Below are 21,401 nucleotides of genomic sequence, written 5' to 3'. Positions count from 1 at the left end.
TTTAATTTCATGGTGCAGTCCCTGTCTGCAGTGATTTTGGAACCCAAGAAAATAAAGTGTGTCACCATTTCCACTCTTCCCCCATCTATTTGCCATGAAGTAATGGGACTGGATACCATAATCTTAGATTTTTGAATGTTGGGTGTTAAGCCAGCTTTTCAATTTTCTCTTTCACCTTCTTCAAGAGGCTAGATGTTAAATAATTTAAAAATATATCTGAGGATATCACAGCTAGTAAGTGATACAGTTTGATTTTGAACCTGGGCAGTCCAGCATTAGAGGTTGTATTTTTAACCACCGTGGAATCTCTGACTTCATCTACAAAGCCCTCATTAGTGGAATATCTCTGCTTTGACTTAACCCTTCATGGAAGGGTTTCCACTTGACTCATTCCACTCTGAAGCAGAGCTCAGAAAGAACATTTGAAATGGAAGTCCTGCCCATTGCATACTTTTAGCCTTAGTTACAAAAGCAGTTCTGGTAAATATAGTAATTTTTTTTTTCTAAGCTAGTTTTTTTTTTTTGTTTGTTTGTTTTTTCAAAGTGTTAATTAGAACATTTGCTTTTTTCCAAAAGGCTGTAGTTTCTGCCTATTAAGATATTGTATGTCCTCATCCCAATTAATTCTAAGATGATTTGTTTCTCTAGTGTCAAATGTTTTTTAAATATGAGATCTTTCTGTGTATTTAATTTTTCTTGGCTAATGTTCAGCATAATCACTTACACATTAAAAGAAGTGAAAGTTTTAATTCAAGGTCAAAGCCTTTGGCACACATTACATTGAGACAGCCCCATTTGTGGCAGAAATGATGGTGTTTAGCTCATAATCCAAAGATGGCACATAGGCCAGTACCAAGAGGCTCATGAGCCATTTGTCATAACCACTCATTTCTTTCCCAACACTTCTTTGACTTCCATGGGCCTTCTCTTAGAGTCACCAAGATTCCTCATCTTCTACTCATGACATTATACTGATTCCCAGTCTCTGCTTTCTATCTTTTATTTTGGGATTTGTTGGGATATAAATGAATGATTGAAAGGTTCTAAATTAAAAAAAAGTGTACTAAATAGAGAGAGTCCCTTTAAACATTTCATAGCAACAAATAGTTTCACAATATCCAGAAAATGGTCACTTAAATCATCTATAATGAGACAGAAAACAAAGACTTTACACTTAATGAGGGTAACAATGATTGCTTGTGTGGTGTGTGTTTTGGTAGAGAATGTATTTGAAGACTGTAGAAATTCCTGAGATCTTGTTGGGAAATAACAGGATAGTAGGAATTAGGATCTCCCAGATAGCACCCTCACCCCATTACTCTCTCACTTTTGATTCTCCATGAGTTGCCAGGGTAATCCTACACACACAATACACACACACACACACACACACATCATACACCACATACGTATGCTTCTTTTTCCCTTTCTTTCAGCAAGGTACACCACTTCCTTTCTTTCCAATGCAGAGGAGTAGGCATTTAATTTCAAATGTCAGTCTTACTAAACATATCCCTTTATGTGCTAATTTGATAAAATATCTTCACTTGGAAATATATTATGGTCCAGATAAGAAATCAGGAGGTGACATTGTAATCTCACCCTCAATTCATTGATCTCTGGAGACAAATATGTTGAATAATTCAAAATGGAACAAAAAAATCACTCTGAGAGCTGAGTCATGCAGTTTGTATCATTGATCCAATTAACTGGACGGATGCCAAATTGCCATTTTATTTTTTGCTGTGAATGCCTTTTTAGTTGGTATATCTTGTGAAAGTACTTTGTGGTTCCTAGGGTAAAGTCACTCTGTGGTACTATCAGCAGTTTTTCTTTTTCTGACTTGTTAGGATAATAACTTTTGTTTTTACAGTCAACACTTAGAAATTCAGGATAACATAAAATGCTCTAAGCTTATGACCCAATTTTTATAGAACTATCCTGATTTGAAATATTTTATCTTACCATCCCCATAAACCACTGAAGTTCTTACAAATGTTGTCCTTGGACTTGAATGGACTGAAATTTGAATCACAGCTCTGCCACCCACTAAGCTGTGTGAACTTAGGTAAGATGTATTACACTTTGAAGCCTCAATCTTTTTTCATATGTTCTTCCATTTTAGAGTTTAAGTGAGGATAACATAAGATCATGCATGCAAAGTTTTAGTATAATGGCTGTCTAGAAAATTCTCATAAATATTAGCTTTTATCATTGGTTAATTCAAATATTTTGGGTCATACTGTTTATTCTAGGTTGACTTTTATATCTTGAAATGCTCCCCAAATTACTTTTGAAACCTAACATTTTTTATTTGTAAAATATGATGACTCTACCTAAAAAGAATAGAGCTTATTTTAAACAGATAATCACCATATCTGCTTTAAATTAATATCTTGAACTTTCCTCTCCTCAGTTACAATGAAATGAGCAACTAAATTGATTTACTTGAGACTTCTTTGACTATTGATGTTTTGTGAAATGGTGCAGGGAAAGAAAAGGTAAATGATTCAAATAGCAAATTGCATGGTTATTTCCTAAATATTTAGATAAGATAGAACATTTCTTCCGAAGTGTTAAAATAAATCCCTATTTGTTCTAATAGCAACTTTGCAATCAGATGAAAGGTAGGAAAGATTAGCCAATTTTATAGTAGGGGAAACACTGAATATGGAAATTCCCAGAAAACCTTGGCCCAGTTAGTCACTGCTTATTAATGCTGCTTCCTACAATCACTGAATCATGTTGTCCATTGGCTGATTCATTCTTTTATTTCTATCAGGCAAATATCTATCAAGCACTTTCTATATGCCAGGCACTGTTCCAGATGTTAGGGACAGAGAAGCGAGCAAAGTAGACCCAAAGCCCTTCCTTTGTGAAACTGCTAGAATAAATAATTAAACTGCTTATTATGTTATACATACATACTATAGAGCAAATTAAAACAGGAAAGCAGGATGGAGGGTAGGGTTACAATTTTAATGAGAATAGTGATAAGCAAGGTGCTCCCTGATCATATGACACTTGAGTCAAAGCTTGAAAGAGATGAGGGAGAGAGCCATATTGGGAACTGGGAGAACAACACATGCAAAGACTTTCAGTAGGAGTATGTTAGTTGCTTGGTCATGTCCGACTCTTTGTGATCCCATGAACTGTAGCCCATCAAGCTCCACTGTCCATGGAATGGAAGTAAGTTGCAAGGGTACTTGGAGGTTTCTAAACAGAGGAATGACATGATCCAACTTAAGTTTCATTGGGATCACTCTGTCCTGGGTGGAGAACAGAAACTGGGGACCAAGGACTGAAGCAGGAAACCAGCTAGGAAACTATTGGGATAATCTACTAAAAGCTCTAGCAGAGGAAATCGTGAGAAGCAGCAAGGGCCGACAGACTTGGCTGAGTATTCTGTATGAGGTCTGTGAAGAAAAGAGAAGAGCTGAGAAATGACTCCAGGGTTTTTGGCCTGAAAAACTGGAAGGGTTGAGTGGACACCATTATCTGAAAAATGCAGTGTTTTTGGCCCTAAAATAAAGCTGCAAATTCAATCAATGGTAAAACCATTTTATTTGCACTGTACTCATTTGCAATGTGTAAATTTAATTTGAGCAAGGGCTGACATAATATCTACCATTGCTTTTTCTGGAAATAATAGATGGTCTAAAGAAATAAATCACATGAGCAAGACTCCAGAAAAGGCTCTTTGGATAGGAATATGTTTCAAAATTTAGCAAACAGATTTTTAAGCAAGAATATTCTCCTGGATCCATCACAGGCTTAAAGATAATGGACAGGGAAGGTCCCAGGTGTGAGTGTTTTTAAAAGTCTCCCTAGGTGATTCCAATGACCAGCCCACTCCTTCCCCTCACCACCCCTTCCCTCTTGTCTGATGAGAATGATTGCATTCTGTGAAGATGATATTTTAAATAAGCACAAAGTAACTTGCAAAGTGCATTCCTTAAAGTGAGTTCCTTCAGGAGCTCTATCTGCGTATTGGAATTACAGCGCTCCAAACATCTTTGAAATCATTTTATTACCATCCACAGATTTAATGGTGTATGTTGAGGCTGAGAGACTAGTGAATGTTTACTGGAACTCTGTGCTAAGAAATATTTTGAGGGTGTTTCTGAGGCTAATAGTCAACTAATTGAGTGACTTGGCATACATCACATATCTGCCATCCCAACTTGTTCCAACCTCTCATTTCAGGGAACTTCACCTGAGCCCCAGAGACGGTTAGGAGTCTTAGTGCTTGGTTCAGCTCAGTCCACATGCTAGGCCATCTACATTACCCTAGAAAAGAAATGCCCAGATACACACACATGCACCTATCTCTAAGAGCCTCTACAGCTCAGAATCTAAACTTTCCACTAATCTAGACAGATCTGAATCACTGAATTCTACTGTATATGAAGGTCATTTTCCTTGAAAGAGCCTTTCTATTATTTTTGTTTCTTCCATTCATTTTATTTTAAAAGAATTTATGGTTTGTCATGAAGTAGAAACAATGAAATAAAAATTATATTTTATAGACTACAGTGCATTTACAGCTAAAACTATGATCCACAAAACCAGGCATAAAGAATTTGTGCTTTCTATCTCCAGGGCCGTGGAATGTAAAGGAAAGGGCAGAACAGCAGCTGCAAACAATTACTAAGCATTTTCAATGGTCTTGCAAAATGCCATGAATTCATAGCACCCCACCAGAAACCTGGACTGCACCCCTCTGAAATAGCTCCCTGTCATTGGCCAAACACATATCCTGCCCCTCCTTGGCAGGGTCTCCCCATCAGACTTTATGGAGGCTCTGTCTCCTGACACCTTGAAATAAAGAGCCCCTCTCTCTTTTTCATCTCAAACTCCTTCTCCTTGCCTTGCTTTCATCCTTTCTTCCAGAACGTATTCCTTACAATTTCTTTAGTTTCAGGACATCACAATTCACAAATGCAGACATGGGCCACTGGAGAACCACAATGCACCCCGCACATGCAGAAGGAAACTTTCCTTTCGTCCTGTCCAACACTGGTGAGCTAATCGTGAAAGGCTGCCCTCATGAACTTTCTTATGACTGCACTGGGGATTCCTGAGTTTTAGTCAAGGAGAAGAGAGACTTTTCTGAAAAAAACTTAACTCCTTAGACTGACATGTGAAATCCACCTCATAAAATGCGCCTAGAATGTGCGTGGTAAACTCTGGTAGCATAGCCAACTTTTGTCCAGAGAGAAAATACACCATGGGTGATTGGTAGGAGATATAGGAGTTAGAGGCTGAAAGAAACTTCAGGGACTTAACTGAAGATCTAGATGGAAAGACTGGATGAACTGATCCATTTCAGGCCTGTTTGTAACTCTTAACCCAGACTCTGATGACTTGTGCCTCAGGTCACACCATAGAGACTGGAGAAAGTTGGCACTTATGGACTCACCTGGTTTTTTGTTAACAATTTATCTTTCTGCCATGGCCACAGTGAAAGAATAACTTTGCAGTGTAGTTATTCATCCCAACTAAGCCAGGATCTGGATAAACTGAAAACCGACAGAGGCTTTAGAAAGGACACTTTGATTTTTCTTCCATAGTTTAAAGAAGTAAGTAACTGGATGGACTGTAAGCAGTTTTTTGACTACCATATATTCAGGTGTCCTACGTGTAGGAAATAGGTCAGATAAGGGCTGGGTTTGTTGATTCTCAGAAGGAAGGGCTAACTTTGTACTCTAGTCCAGAGCTCCCAAACCCCACGGCAGGATCATCTCCTGTATGTGCTGGGTGACCAGCAGTCTGCATAGAATGATGAATCCATTCTTACATCACGATTTTGGGTAATGAATGACCTCTGCGTTTTTTGTTTTCAAGCAGTTCACATTTTAAAGTTTAATAGGCCGCCCTTGTAAGGAGAAAATAAACATCATAAACATCTGCCCTATGATTGTAGATGTTATGAAGACCGACAGGAAGAGGACCAAAACAATAATTGAAGAAATATAAGTGGACCCTGCCAAAAACCAGAACTGTTTAAGCTCAAGTAACTCAGGCTGGGTATATTGCGTTATTATTGAAAGAAACTGAAGTCATAAACACATATTTCCCCAAGAAAATAAAGTAAAAAAATTGTAAAGAAAAGTTTTTGGCTCATAGTTTGCCTTAATTCGGGGAAAACAACTATGCTCCTAATCTTAGAATTTAGTTTCCTAATTTTGGAATCTTCCTACATCAGACTTTGACTCCCAAATGTCATTGCCATTCCAACCAAGTGTTTGACTCCTCAATTATAGATCCTAATTTTCAGACATCAGTCAGCTAGTCTTTTCAGAATATTATCTTTCTTTTAAACTTTAAATTCTTCAATTATGAGATATGAAGTATAATCAGAAAAAAACAGAAAGTTTAAAACTAGGGTTTAGCAAAGAGGTGATAAACAGAATATCCATGCCACTATCACCCAGAACTGGAGAAGGCAATGGCACCCCACTCGAGTACTCTTGCCTGGAAAATCCCATGGATGGAGGAGCCTGGTAGGCTGCAGTCCATGGGGCTGCTGAGGGTTGGACATGACTGAGCGACTTCACTTTGACTTTTCACTTTCATGCATTGGAGAAGGAAATGGCAACCCACTCCAGTGTTTTTACCTGGAGAATCCCAGGGATGGGGGAGCCTGGTGGGCTGCTGTCTATGGGGTCGCACTGAGTCAGACACAACTGAAGTGACTTAGCAGCAGCATCACTCAGAACAGACATGTAAAGCATAACTCACCTGAAACCACTTTCCTCTGAGTTTGCCTCATCATAATATCTTCTGTCATCAACCATGATAACTTTTATAATATTTCTTTGATTTTCTTTATAATTTTGCTAAATTATATGCATCCTTAAATAATATAGTCTTGTTTGTCCTCTTTTTGAGCTTTATATCAAGAGAACCATACTATATTCATTTACTCAATATTGTGATTTATTCATGTTGGTTAGTTACAGTTTTTTCATTTGCTTTTCAGTATAGTATTTCAGTGTATAAAGACATCCTGTGCTACTATTGGTCAACATTTGTGTTGTTTCCAGTTTGGGGCTATTATGAACATGATATGAGCATTCTTGTTCTTGTGTCCTGGAATACAGGTCACACATTTCTATAAGGTATATGCCTTGGATAAAGTGCTACATCACAGGCTTCAACTTTACTCTATGATACTGAACTGCTTTCCAGAGTTAGACAAATTTATCTTTCCACCTACAGTGCATGAATATTTCTCTTGCTCCCCATTTTCACCATCGCTTGAACTTTCTAGCTTTGCTCACTTATGTATTCCTTATCATAGTTTTAATTTGCACTTTCCTGGCTACCAAAGAAGATGAGCATCATTTCATATGTTTATTGCCAATGCAGTTGCCCTTTTCCTGTGATATGTCTCAAGTCTTTTAATCATTTTTCTATGATTGCTCTTTTTTGCTTACTGATTCGTAGTTCTAGTCGAGGCTATGGTTTTTCCTGTGGTCATGTATGGATGTGAGAGTTGGACTGTGAAGAAGGCTGAGCACCAAAGAATTGATGCTTTTGAACTGTGGTGTTGGAGAAGACTCTTGAGAGTCCCTTGGACTGCAAGGAGATCCAACCAGTCCATTCTGAAGGAGATCAGCCCTGGGATTTCTTTGGAAGGAATGATGCTAAAGTTGAAACCAGTACTTTGGCCACCTCATGCGAAGAGTTGACTCATTGGAAAAGACTCTGATGCTGGGAGGGATTGGGGGCAGGAGAAGAAGGGGACGACAGAGGATGAGATGGCTGAATGGCATCACTGACTCGATGAACATGAGTCTGAGTGAACTCCGGGAGTTGGTGATGGACAGGGAGGCCTGGCTTGCTGCGATTCATGAGGTTGCAAGGAGTCGGACACGACTGAGTGACTGAACTGAACTGAACTGATTTGTAGTTCTTTATATATTTTAAAATTTAGTGCTTTTTCAGAGTTTTGATATATATTATAAAGTTATACATATACACATTATATATATTATATGTAAAGGTCTCTCAGTCTAGTAGAATATATATTTTATTTATTCATTTTATGCATATATGTAATTTATATTTTATATTTATATAATCTCCAAACTTTTCTTCAGTGAGCTTTAAGAATAAGAGGGTGGGATGTGCACTAATATAATGATTGGCATGGATTTAGAAGACAAAAGAGTGTTCAAATCTACACTAGCTTGAAGTTAGTATTGTACTACTTTCTTATTTACTATTGTGCTATCAGTCCATTCTGAAGGAGATCAGTCCTGGGTGTTCTTTGGAAGGAATGATGCTAAAGCTGAAACTCCAGTACTTTGGCCACCTCATGCGAAGAGCTGACTCATTGGAAAAGACTTTGATGCTAGGAGGGATTGGGGGCAGAAGAAGAAGGGGACGACAGAGGATGAGATGGCTGGATGGCATCACTGACTTGATGGACATGAGTCTGAGTGAACTCTGGGAGTTGGTGATGGACAGGGAGGCCTGGCTTGCTGCGATTCATGAGGTTGCCAAGAGTTGGACGTGACTGAGTGACTCAACTGAACTGAACTGGTTGTGATATCAAATTCAGAGTATATAAAATCATTAGCAGAATATATTGTGCACCAAAAGAACAAAAGAAGATTCTAAACCTAGAAAGCACCCTAGAGGTAAATATAGACCATCATAAAATCCATGATGCTGATTTAAAAATATAGATTAGCTGTGGTTCATGAAGTGCCCAAGAACTCAGGGTCATGTCATACATAGGTCTTGACTCTTCCTCCAGTGCTCTAAAGAATTGCTAAGGGTTATGAAGAAATCTTCCCACAATTCCAGTCAGCATAGGTCTCCTCTTTGAGGCTTGCTCCCTGAAAACTGTTTTTAGTATTAAAAAAAAATCAGAGTCTTGAGGAGACGATAGCAAATTTAGTTGTTCTCTTACTTCTTCTTTAAAACAGGAAATACTCGGGGAGCAAATGTCCCTTATTTATTTCCTACAGATTGCTGGTTTTTCAAGCTTTCCGGATCAGGCTTCCTGCCTAGAGGGCTGGATCTTAAGTCCAGAAATCTGCACTGTCACTCAGATGTAGAATCCATCTGTGGTTGATGGCTGCTTGGAGGCCCAGTGCCTCTGACCTATACAAGCATCATCCCTCTTGACTCGCAGAGCTCCAGGCAGTGTGTTTATTCAGGACTTTGGCATTTATGTTTGTTTGCTTGGCACATTCAGTTCAGTGGAATCTTTAATGGCCACTCCGACTGGTCAGTGCCAATTCCAAAGCTGGGCCTCAAAAGAGAGAAATAGGAAAATAGGACTAGAACTTGGTAGGAAGGCAGAAAAACTGCCATTAAATTTTTTTCATATTATGCTTTCAGGAGTTATTCTGTTTTCTTGATGGCATCGATAGAAACGTTGGTAGGCTTATGCTTGAGTCTTTGCAAACTGTATTTTATATGACACTAAAAATGAAATAGAGCAATAAAACTAATTTTAAACTTGCTGTATACCCCTAGAGCAGAAAAAGGATGTGGTAATGTATAAATGAAGCCCGAGCTGACCGTGACAAAATAATAGAGCTGTGTCATTTTAAAAAGCAAGCTCTCTATTGGGATATATAAACAGACATAAACTGGCAGTTCTGTAAGTGTGGTCTGATGACCACTGGTGGCCCTTAAAGATCCTCCAGGTGGCCTTTGGGCTTGTCTCGTAATTTTGGTACTTAAGTATAACCGGCTTTTATACTTTCTCTGTAGTCTAGAATAACTGGCTTTATAACTCTCATTAATGTCTCTTTAAAAACAGCATCTCTAAATCATTTTGGTCAGGATATGTGGTCTATGATGCCCTGTGCCAACAGGAAATGGTCTGTGGGCCAGAAATACAGAAGATGCCCTGGAATCACATGGATGGACACTTAAGGTAAGCTAACACTTATTGCATGCTCAATATATGAGAGGAATTGCACCAGGTGGTCCTAAAATATGATTTATATGTCCCCTACTACTCACTGCTCTATCCTAAATGCATGATGGAAAGGAATGAGATCTAGAAGGGTTAGGAATGTAGGCTTTAATTCTTTTATAATCTTCTGAGTGTTCACGTTTCTTCCAGAAAATGTGCATTTATTACTTGTAAAAATGTTTTAAAAATATAATGCTGTCTAAAGTTAATCAAGTGTTTAGCCCATGACAGCACTAGTCTAAAGCCTTAAGTATATTAACTGATTTATTTTAATTTTAAAGAATACTAAGTCTGGTGTATTATTTTCTCCATTTTAGAGTTGAGGAGGGCTTCTCAGGTGGCTCAGTGGTAAAGAATCCACCTGCCAATGCAAGAACCGCAGAAGATGCAGGCTTGATTCCTGGATAGGGAAGATCCCCTGCAGGAGGAAATGGTAGCCCAGCCGAGGAAATTGAGGTATATGAGCTTTTCTTAGGGTCACACAATTAATAAGTGATGGAGTCGGAGTTTAATCTCAAAGATCTGACTATAGAGTCCCACACCCAACTGAGAATTTGTATTGACTTGGTGCTCTAAGGATTTTATATTGGGGGGGGGGAATTAACAACAGAGAAATTTAAGAAATAATGAGATATAAAAGTCTACTGTTCCGTGAGCCACAGCTACTGAGCCCGCTTGCTGCAATTACCGAAGCCTGTATATTTTCGGGCCTATGAGCCATAACTAATGGACCCCTGTGCTGCAGCTACTGGAGCCTGCGTGCCCTAGGGCCAGCAGCTACTGAGCCCACATGCTGCAACTACTGCAGCTTGTGTACCTAAAGCCTGTGCTCCACAGCAAGAGAGGCCACGGCAATGAGAAGCCTGCGCATTGCAAATACAGAGTAGCCCCAGCCCTCCGCAACTAGAGAAAGTCTCTGCAGCAACGAAGACGACCCAGTGCAACCAAAAACAAAAAGACAAATACTAATTAATTATTTAAAAGTCTACCATAATCAGCATTGGCTTCAGGGATGTTTTTGCAGATTCTAGCTGGTGATTCTGGTGATAGAGAACCATTGATTTTACACTCTTATGGGCTCATTTGGATATGAAACAATGTGTCCAAAAGTTTACATCAAAATCTCACCCTGACATGGTTGCAATCAAAGTGTCTTACTTGGGGGAGTGCACTGCTAGGGTTTCATTTAACTGTTTAGAGCTAAGTGGCATATTAGTACCTCTGGGGGGGCCCTGGATTCATGCCATAAGCACAGAAGCAGTGAGTAGTAGGTGCTGCAAAAGTGTGGGCAGAACCACTGAGAGAGGAGGTGGCCACATCCACAGAAGCCTGGACGGTCCAGGGCTGCTTCTGATTCGAAGATCTGTGAGTATCAGCGCCTACAGTCAAGCATCAAGGTTGCATCAGGAAGGCAGGTGCCGGTGTAGAAGTTATCATGGGGGTTGCTTGCTCCTTCGGGTTCTCCGCTCTCCCCATCAATTCTCAGGTGGCTAGTAAGCCACAGGTGTCAGTCCTCTAGCTTAATATCCAAGAAATAGTTTTTAAGAGCAACCTAGGAACCCAGGAGCATATATACACACAGAGAAATTTCCTAATGTACATTTTCTCATTCATACATGAGTGACAGAACAAAACGGCATGCGGCTCTTTAAAAGCATTCATAACGTGGAAGAAGAGATTTAACTAAAGGCACTGTGGGAACCACGAGCATTTGCAGAAATGAGAAATAATTTTACAAGTACCTGCTTTGGTTCTTAGTAAAAATCAAGAGCCTATGGACTAGTGAACTAAGATGTTAAATATGAAGCGATATGACAGCAGACTGGGATTTCAAAACAGAACACGACAAAATGTTTCTGGCTGAGAAGCAAATAGAAATAAATAGGGAACTATAAAGGGGATAGGGAAAGTGTAAGAGAAAACCAAACTATGATAACAGGATTTGTGTCCAACTCTGCAACCCACGGACTGCAGCATGCCAGGCTCTCCTGTCCTTCACTGTCTTCCAAACTTGCTCAAATTCATGTCCATTGAGTTGGTGATGCTATCTAATCATCTCATCCTCTGTTGTCCCCTTGTCTATTTGCTTTCAATCTTTCCCAGCATCAGGGTCTTTTCCAATGAGTTGGCTTTTTGCATCATGTGGCCACTGTATTGGAACTTCAGTTTCAGCATCAGACCTTCCACTGATAACATTTACATTAGAAGAACTGGCACAATGGAAACTATAGGAAATAAATGGAATTAGTTGGAGGACACAGATGGAAATGGGTTCCAGAATTAGAAGGGACAAAGAGACAAAACGATTTCAAAAGATATTTGATATAAAATGCATAGAAGGAATTCCCCAAATATGAATAACATATGCCCCAAGAAAGAGATCAGAATAAATAAGAGGGAACGATGACAAATATAATAGAAAAAGACAAATCTGATCCTGTAGGTTGAGTGTCTTATTAGGTTTCTGGTAAGATCAGTTCAAACAGCAATACTTTAAAGGGCTTCTTGTTTCTTCTGCCCATTCCCCTCCTTGAATTCTTTTGAACATGGGAGGACCTCTTAGTAGGGTTCAGTTGCTGCTGCTGCTGCTAAGTTGCTTCAGTCATGTCTGACTCTGTGCGACCCCGTGGACTGCAGCCTACCAGGCTCCTCTGTCCATGGGATTTTCCAAGCAAGAGTACTGGAGTAGGTTGCCATTGCCTTCTCCTGTAACTGCATAGTGATACACCAATTCAACTTACTGCTATGGGGGAAAAACACCATTTAATGAGACATGAAGACAAAGCACAAACCCGACTAAGGGGACACACACTGTGGACCACAGCAGGGCTATGACCAGAGCAAGTGGGGGCATGGGGGAGGGGAGATGGATGGGTAAACTACAGCCTCGGGGGCGATGGGGCGGGGGGGGCGTTCAGTTAAGGAAAGGTAAATCAGGTAAAAATAAAAAGATAGAGGTGAGCTCTCAGACATGGCTTGTGTTCCAGGATACTAAAGAGGGATATAATTAATATGCAAAACTGATGGAATCTCATCTGTTTGTGGGTATATTAGCTCCTCTATTCATAGGGATTCTCTAAGCAAGAATACTGGAGTGGGTTGCTGTGCTCTCCTCCAGCGGATCTTCCTACCCAGGGATGGAAACCAGGTCTCTCACATTGCAGGCGGGTTCTTTACCATCTGGCTTCCCCCGTGGCTCAGCCTGGTGGCTCAGTCCGCCTGCAGTGTGAGAGACCCAGGTTCAATCCCTGGGTCAAGAAGATCCCCTGGAGAAGGAAATGGCAACCCACTTCAGTATTCTTGCTTGAAAAATCTCATGGATCAAGGAGCTTGGCAGGCTACAGTCCATGGGGTCACCAAGAGTCAGACACGACTGAGTGACTTCACCTTCTTTCTTTTCTTTCATTCTTTACTGCCTGAGCCACCAGGGAAGCCCAATAATCTAAACACAAAAATTAATTGACCTTCCATTTTGTTTAGCTAAGAGCAGAGAACAGGCCACGTAATCAGAAAGTTGGAGCATGTAGTCCTGAGAGTGAAAGTATTAGCCGCTCAGTCATGTCTGACTCTTTGTGACCCCATGGACTGTAGCCCACCAGGCTCCTCTGTCCATGGGATTCACCAGGCAAGAATACTGGAGTGGGTTGCCATGTCCTTCTCCAGGGGATCTTCCTGACCCAGGAATCAAACCCAGATCTCCTGCATCACAGGCAGATTCTTCACTGTCTGAGCCACCAGGGAAGCCCATGACCCCACTGCTCATTCAATGCACAGCTACACATTTCCTTTACCCTCTTTTTGCCTCACTTTCCTCCTCTGTGAAACTGGAAGACAACAACTGTGATAACAATGACCTTCTGCAAGATGTTGCTATGAGCAGGTGAACAAAGCCACACACATAAAACTTTTCCACAAATGTGAAGTTACTAGGAGCACAAGGACCATTAAGTCAAAGCTAGTAGCTGGACTGCCTCTCTCAAGGTGAAGGAGCCATGCCAGGTGATTCTCTAAGAAGAACCTAAATTGAGAAGAAAGCTCTCTGCTTTGTGGATAAAACAATTCACTTGTTAAGAAAGAATCATACACTAACCTAAGCATTTGCATTTCTACATTCCCAGACACATCAGATAAAAATCATTAAACATACATCAATCATGTTGAATAATAGAAACAGGCTTAATAGTGGAAAGTTTTTACAGGATCCATATCTCTTGCTTTGAAAATAAATGTGTCAGCTTCACGTCATCATTTAGTTTCCATAATGTTTTCACTTCACTTGATCAGCATTCATATACCAGGAGGAGATTGCTATCTCAGAATAAACAATAACACATCCCTCAAGATTTTCTCTTCATTGTACTTTATGACTTTATACTTAACTATAACAGCCCCTCACAACAAAACTCAGTACAAGAACAAATCAATAATGTTATAGGGAATGTGTCTTTTCAAATGTCTTCCATAACATTCCTAGAAGGATTCCACAGAAACACAGCTACAGGAAGAGAATTGACATGCTGTTGTCCTTCTGATTCCCAACACTACCGACTCTGGTACAAAGGAATTTATTATTAAAACCCTGTATCTTCATGGCTATAGTAAGGCTTCCAAAGAGCTTTGGCTGTTGAGGCCATGACAGAGAGAGGGCAACGACTGCACAGTCTTTGAGTGTAACCCTGCTGATCAAGGCCTGAACAAGGGCAAGATCAGGGAGTCACTTGCCTGGGGACAGAAAAAAAGCTTAGTCATCAAAATAAATAATATTTGAATATAACACCATGACAAAGAAAACTGGATACCAAAAAAAAAAAAAAAACCAAACAAACTATGATGAACAAAATCTGGAGGCGATCACTGTATTCAAAATTTCAAATGAAGACAAGATCATAACATTTACAGAGCTGAAATCAAATTACAGTGAGCATAGGACAGTCTTGAAGAGGGGATAAAGTTAGGAAAGGACAGACCAAGGGAATGAAGATACTTCTGATTGTTTGATGGTGAAGGGGTTTTAAGACTGATTATTGGCACATTCACCTCAGGAATGCTTTTTATCCCTTACTAGATAGAGTCACAGCCTAGTTACCAAGACTCTTCCTTTTTTTAAAAAACGTGATTTAATTAATTTATTTATTTTTGGCTGCCCTGGATCTTCGTTGCTGCTTGCTCTGAGCTTTCTCTATTTGAGGCAAGCACGGGCCACTCTCTAGTTGTCGTGTTGGGGCTTCTCATTGTGGTGGCTTCCCTTGGTGCAGAGCACAAGCTCCAGGGTGTGTGGGCTTCAAGAGTTGCAGCACGTGGGCTCAGCAGTTGTGGCTCTTGGGCTCCAGCACATGGGCTCAGCAGTTGTGGCACAGGAGCTTGGCTGCCCTGCAGCATGTGTGATCCTCCCGGACCAGGAATTGAACCCATGTCCCCTGTACTGGCAGGCAGAATCTTTACCACTGAGCCACCAGGGAAGCCCTCAACAAGACTCTTTCAAAGCCTAGAGTTTGGGAGGAGGTGGAGGGGGCATCAGTCTTCCTCTGCTTCAAAGCAATTGATAGATTTCTTTGGTGGCAGCAATGTACTTTTGTGTTTGAGGGACTGGGTGGATATTTAAGTGGATGTTAACCCAAGAGGATAAATGTTTATTCTTAAAAAAAAAAAAAAAAGCTGCCCTTAGCCACACTTTGAAAAAAATCCATGCTGCACAGATGCTGGCCAGTGGGCGTGGGTGGAGCAATGTTCCTCTCCAGAGGGGACAGTGAGCTCCTCTGGGGGTAGCTGTGCTGCCCCCGTGCGTGGTTGCTGGCAGGACTGCAGGCCATTTAGCTAATGTATGCATGGCGCCCTGCCACAGCCCAGCAGGTCAGCTGCCCGGTTATTGGGGGGGACGTCATTCTCCCACCCACTCCCAATCTAAAACAGTTATGGTTGTTCTGGACCTTGATTCTATCCCTTTCCCTCAGCAAAAAAGAGAGAAGTGGAGAAGAATACAGTTAGTAAAAAGAAATACATCTCGAGCTGAGAAGTGCATAGATGATTCAACAGTCTTCCAAATTCTTTCTACTGCCTTGCTCAAAGTAAATGGCACAGATTTATTTTTCTTCTGCTAAATTCAGAGGTGGGTTATATGACTTTCTGGGTGGGCAGTTTATTTTTTGGTCCACATTCAGCTTTAGTTCATACCTTAGTACTGGAATACATATGTGTGTTCCGAAATTATCATTGATAATATCCACCCAAACCAAAGGGTTTAACATCAAACTCAGTAAGAAGAATCACAGTGATATTTGCTGTTGTTGTTCAGTGTCTGACTCTTTTGCAACCCATGGACTATAGCTGCCAGGCTCCTCTGTCCATGGGACTTTCCAGGCAAGAATACTGGAGTGGGTTGTCAGTTTCCTCATTGAACCTGAGTCTTACATTGGCAGGCAGATTCTTTACCACTGAGTCACTAGGGAAACCCTACAGTGATATGCAAATTACTATTCCAGCCAGTAAAGAATTGGGTGAAAGCAGTGACAGATTTTATTTTATTGGACTTCAAAATCACTGAGGATGGTGACCGCAACCATGAAATTAAAAGACACTTCCTCTTTGGAAGGAAAGCTATGGCAAACCTAGACAGCATATTAAAAAACAAAGACATCACTTTGCCAAAAATTTCTCATAGTCAAAGCTATATTTTTTCCAGTAGTCACGTATGCATATGCAAGTTGGACCATAAGGAAGGCTGAGTTCCAAAGAATTGATGCTTTTGAACTGTGATGCTGGAGAACTCTTGAGAGTCCCTTGGACAGCAAGGAGATCAAATCTGTCAATCCTAAAGGAAATCAACCCTGAATATTCATTGGAAGGACTAATGTTAAAGTTGAAGCTCCAATACTTTGGCCACCGGATGCGAAGAGCCAGCTCATTGGAAAAGACCCTGATGCTGGGAAAGACTGAGGGCAGGAGGAAAAGGGAACAACAGAGGATGAGATGGGTGGATGGCATCACTGACAATGGACATGGACTTGAGCAAACTCCAGGAGACAATGAAGGACAGGGAAGCCTGAAGTGTTGCAGTCCATGGAACTACAAAGAGTCAGACTTAGCAACTGAACAACAAAAACAACAAAAGGATGAGTGGTAGAATTTAGAACTTGTTCCTGGGCCTTTAGCTGGAAGGAAGCCTGTACTCATTGCTCAGCAGTAGAAGTGCTGCCGACTGCCTCCAAGAATCAGATGAGGTAGAAACTTTGAATATACATAGTCACCGAAGCTCGTTTTATCACTCTTTCTTTTCAATCAATATGATGAAACAGATCTGTAAGAACGGAATGATTGGAAAATGGAATTTTTATAATAGGTTAGGAAAGGCTTATAGCTATTTTTCCTCATTCCCTATCTGGAATGCTTTCCTTCCAAGAAGCTTTCCCTGCCATAGTTGGTGCTACAGGAAAAATGTCATATTCCATGTGGCATTTTTATACTGCCTTGAATTCCAATTACCTGTGAATATGTCATCTACACACATACATGTATACGAATTTCTAGAGGGAACCACTGAATCCTATTTATTGTGGAATTCCTTGCATAGTGCCTTGAATATACTGTTTGTTAAGTGTGTTAATGGATGAATAAAACTATAAAGTTTCATAAATTTAAGTTGGCCAACATGCTATTAGACAAATATATATATATATGTTTTAAAAATTTGGACCTATAGAGTATAATGCTCCCCAAATTCATCTACATATTCAATATAATCCCTATCAAAATTCTGAATAGCTTTTGCAGAAATCAACAAAGTGGTAATAAAATTCACTTGAAAGGGAGCTGCATAGTCAAAATCATCTTGAAAAGGAACAAAATTAAGGGATTCACACTTTCCAATTTCAAAACTTACTACAAGGCTATAGCAATCAAGACTCTGAGACATTGGCAAAAAGATCAACAAAAAGGTCAATGGAATAGAACTAATAATATAAAAATAAATCGTATTTACAAGCAAATGATCTTTGGCAAAAGTACAAGGCAATTCAATGGAGGACAGAATAGTTTTTCCAACAGATGGAGTTGGGAAAATTGGATACGCACTTGTGAAAGAATGAAGCTGGACTCCTACCTCACACAATATACAAAATTAAAAAATGCATCAGCACTCTAATATAAGACTAAAACTATAAAATTCTTAGAAGAAAATATACACTAAATCTTTCTGACTTTAGATTAAGCAATGGTTCCTTAAGTAGGATACCCAAAACATAAGCAACAAAAGAAAAATATAAACTAGACTTCTCAAAAATTAGAAACTTCTGTGCTTCACTATCAAGAAAGTGAAAAGACAACCCACAGAATGGTTTCTCAAATCCTCCAACAAAGAAATGAATCTTGAAGCAAAATATTCCTTTATAACTATTAGAACAAAAGTATTGGAACAGTTATACAATTCAGATTTGGTGACTGTGGGAATGTAGATGCTACCTTTATTCTCCGTCGTCTTTTAACAGAGTGCTTTGGCATTGTCTATCAAGATAAAACTCTAAAGTTCTTTGCTCTCTAATCAGAAAGTCTACCTCTATGAATCTACTCTAGTGAATTATTAAAAAAAATCACAAAAATATTCAACAACTAAGGTACAAGGATGGCTATTGAATAATCTTTTATGGTAGCAAACATGGAAACAACCAAAACTTATCAGTGAGGAGAATCTTAATAAATCACGATACAGCCAACATTCATAGGATGGCTATGTAAACTCACATTCAAAGTTATTTACAATAAATACAGTGAAAAAATTCATGATACATGACAATATGTACAATGCCTTATTTCATACTAAACATAAAATGAAGCTTTTATATTCATTTTTCTCAAGATTCACCTAAATATTATTAATTAAATATATACTTGCTGTAATTTATCTTGGCTTATGCTGTAGACCAGTGCTCACAGGAGAAGCAACATGATCCCAAATAAAAATACATGCAATTCAAATGTTTTCCCTTTTCATGTTCAAATTTGGAGCAACATTTGAAGCTGCTCTTTATTTTAACTAAGATGTCTTCAAGTATATATTCCAAATTTGGTGAATATTCATCGAACCAATTTTACATGATATAGTAAAAGACTAATAGATGGAAATATGATTCACATTTAAAGACATGCACAAATAATAGGCTGGAAATATCTATACAAAACAATTTTCAGTGGCAACCTCTTAGAGTATGGATAGAAAAAAAAATGGAGAAATTAATAGCACGGGGGACATATTTTACCTTTTACTATCTCCTCTTCTATAGTTTAATTTATTATTGGCATTTAATACTAAATTTATAATTTAAAAATGAAGAAAAAGTGAGCTAAATATGCATAAATTAAAATTACTAAAGAATTAAAATACAACTACATTTGGAAGATAGCTATTTTTTTAAACAGTGTTGTTCGCCTTCTTAAAAAAATTATTTTTCTCTGTTCTTGGAGCAGGAAAAAAAAAAGTTTACTTCTTGAGTCCAGTTTTTCTCTTTATAGATTTGTCTCTTCCTAGTTAAGTAGTATTGAGACAGACTAGTGTAAACTTTTATTTAAAAGCCCCAGCATTTTCCAGTGTCTAATATGTGTTGCGTTCTGTCTCTCTATCAGAATAAGATCTCATTTGTGTTCAACTCAGTGCTCACTTTTCATTATTCTGTTGGTTGGCCTGACTTTGTTTAAGATTATAAGAAAAGATGTGCCAAATGGCATGACCCATTATTAAAAATTTAGAGTATTCCAAGTTTTGAGACTTGCACCAAGTGTTTTCAGTATCACTTACTGTTTTATGTGTATGCTTGTCAAAAGCAATTACTCCTGATTCAGCAAAATTCAATGCTTTCTAACAAATGATCAGGAGAGTAAACAACTCATTTACATGGGGAGGTTTATATTTTCAGAAATGTCTCAAGGGAACCTTTCCAAGAGGCCAGAAAGGAATTCAGCGAAAAGGAAACAGCAGGAGGATCCTGTATTTCTCTGCAGTTCAGCAGTACTGGTTGCCAACACCAACATCATAACATTTCAAAACTCAATTTTCCATATTTTGAAACTTCATACAGAGATTCCATCAAGCAAGTCAATCTGCTATCAAACTCAGCTTTGTCTGTTAGTTGCTGAACTTTCTACTTCATGACTTCCAAGCTAAGCTGTAAGAGTTTTATATCCTGAGAATAAATCAGAAATGATGGGGATGCGTATTATTAACTCAGTGGTTCTTAGACTTTGGCGTGCAGCAGAATTGCCTGAAGGGTCTGTTAAAATGCAGATCGCTGGGCTCAACCACAGAGCTACTGATTCCACTGAGTTTGGGAGACAGCCTGAGAATTTGCACATTTTTAGGTGATACTTCAGTGATTCCTGGCACCACACTTTGAGAGTCGTGATATAACTCTTTAGGCTCCACAAGCGTGCTCAGTCATGTCTGACTCTGCGACCCCATGGTCTGTAGCCTGTCAGGTTCCTCTGTTCAGGGAATTCTCCGGGCAAGAACACTGGAGTGGGTTCCTGACCCAGGAATTGCGTCTCTTGTGTCTCCACGTCTCTGTGGTGCACTGCGCCACCTGGGAAGCCCCTTTAAGCTACTAGGGCCCCAGTAACTAGATATTTTAGCTTACTAAAAGGTGTCCTTCTGGCTTTCAAATTTTAAGGAACCCAGATATTAGTGACACAGTCTCTGAATCTGGTTATTCTAAGAGAAGAGAATGATGCATGTGGCTGCAGGCTTTCTATAAGAATTCATCTAAAGAGTCGGGAATACCAGACTACCTGTCCTGCCTCCTGAGAAATCAGGAGGTCAAGAAGCAACAGTTAGAACTGGACATGGAACAACAGACTGGTTCCAAATTGGGAATGGAGTACGTCAAGGCTGTATATTGTCACCCTGCTTATTTACCTTATATGGAGAGTACATCTTGAGAAACACTGGGCTGGAAGAAGCACAGCTGGAATCAAGATTGCTGGGAGAAATATCACAAGAGAAAGTGAAGAACTAAAGAATCTCTTGATGAAAGTGAAAGAAGAGAGTGAACAAGTTGGCTTAAAACTCAACATTCAGAAAACTGAGATCATCTGATCATCTGATCCCATCATTTCTTGGCAAATAGATGGGGAAACAATGGAAACAATGAGACTATTTTTGGGGGCTCCAAAATCACTGCAGATGGTGACTGCAGCCATAAAATTAAAAGATGCTTGCTCCTTGGAAGAAAAGCTATGACCAACCTAGACAGCGTATTAAAAAGCAGAGACATTACTTTGCCAACAAAGGTCCATCTAGTCAAAGCTATGGTTTTTGCAGTAGTCATGTATGGATGTGAGAGTTGGACTATAAAGAAGGCTGAACACCAAAGAATTGATGCTTTTGAACTGTGACGTTGGAGAAGACTCTTGAGAGTCCCTTGGACTGCAAGGAGATCCAACCAGTCTATCCTAAAGGAAATCAGTCTTGAAT

General features: G+C 39.5%; 1 long non-coding RNA gene across 1 annotated transcript in view; it reads left to right on the top strand.

Moving 5' to 3' along the window:
- The first annotated feature begins 9,627 nt into the window (after positions 1-9,627).
- The window catches only part of LOC132657918 (uncharacterized), a 45,419-nt gene continuing 33,645 nt past the window's right edge, over positions 9,628-21,401 (top strand). Inside the window, exons 1-2 of the long non-coding RNA XR_009596718.1 lie at positions 9,628-9,904; positions 10,264-10,402. This is a non-coding gene — a long non-coding RNA (uncharacterized LOC132657918). The remainder of the gene's footprint in view (positions 9,905-10,263; positions 10,403-21,401) is intronic.

Source organism: Ovis aries, chromosome 16 (assembly GCF_016772045.2).
Source record: "Ovis aries strain OAR_USU_Benz2616 breed Rambouillet chromosome 16, ARS-UI_Ramb_v3.0, whole genome shotgun sequence".
NCBI lineage: Eukaryota > Metazoa > Chordata > Mammalia > Artiodactyla > Bovidae > Ovis > Ovis aries.
This window is presented reverse-complemented; position numbering and strand designations above follow the sequence as displayed.